Genomic DNA, 1,331 nt, shown 5'->3' on the forward strand with positions numbered 1-1,331 from the left:
TCTACACATTTGCAGCATCTCCCAGGGGTGAGCTGAACAGAAATGTCACCTCCATTTTTCCCCATCTCTATCTAGATAGGGATTGCGTTTCCCAAATAATAGGCAACATGCACCTGATTAGGAAGGAGATATCTTCAGGAGCGATAGGGCCTGGGCCACAACTGCTATGGGAGCCCAATGCATGGGTATTTCGCTTAGTTCCAAGTCATTTACTAGGATATCATCTTCCCAACCCTTTAGAAAAAAGATTGACCTAACCAACTGCACAACAGAGGGATCGGGATGGTGATGGGGAATAAGGGAATCCCTCTGACTTACCCTATATCCTATTGTTACAGAGGGTGAAATGACATTTTCCCCTATCCCTGCCCTGTTCCTGCTTTTTGTTATAGTTCAATATGGTTTAAGTGAGGAAAATGGTAGTAAAAATATCTGCTCTCCAGCACAACCTGAACCAACATCAGAGCAACGGGGAATGAAACAATTTGTTCCCAAAGGGGGAACTCGATGACTAACAATTGCTGTGAAAAGGGGGAACAGTATAACCGTGATGCTCAGGGTTTGTTTAGACTAGGGAAAGTGATGGAGTTTAGGTCAGGACAAGGGGAAAGCTAATGCCAACCCCTGCACCTGGGCTGCATCTGCTCTACAACTCTAATTTTCTTTTTACCCCAAGATCACTAACTTGAGCAGCCAACGGCATGTACAGCCCTAGTGGCTGTCAGGCACAGGTAGTTTTTGCCTCAGTGTAGCTTGTTGGGAATCAAACCTCTCTCCCACCTGGAGCTGATGGAGCTTGGCTGTTCTCAGTGGTAGCAGATGACAGAACAAGGAGCAATGGTCTCAAGTTGCAGTGGGAGCCATCTAGGTTGGATATTAGGAAACTAATTTTGCTAAGGTGGCGGTGAAGCACTGGAATGGGTTACCTAGGGACGTGGTGGAATCTCCATCCTGAGAGATTTTTAAGGCCTGGCTTTACAAAGCCTGGCTGGGTTGATTTAGTTGGGGTTGGTCCTGCTTTGAGCAGGGGAATGGACTAGATACCTCCTGAGGTCTCTTCCAACCTTGATATTCTATGGTTCTATGACATACACTCCTGCGACTCAATAGAAAAGATCATAGGACTGACCCCAAAGAAGGGTGAGCTGGAAAAGGCAGAAGCAGGCAACTCATCTGGGGGAGCTGAGCTACTACGGTGAAGATGGTGCAAAGATCACTATGTGGGAATTAGCAAATGTGATTTAAAAAAAAAAATCTTTGCTCAGCCCTAGTCAAGCCATTTATTACAATTCTCTGTTACGTGGATTTTCTGATGCCTGATAAAGTGTGAG

The sequence above is a fragment of the Mauremys mutica genome, unplaced genomic scaffold (assembly GCF_020497125.1).
Source record: "Mauremys mutica isolate MM-2020 ecotype Southern unplaced genomic scaffold, ASM2049712v1 Super-Scaffold_100379, whole genome shotgun sequence".
In the NCBI taxonomy this organism is placed as follows: Eukaryota; Metazoa; Chordata; order Testudines; family Geoemydidae; genus Mauremys; species Mauremys mutica.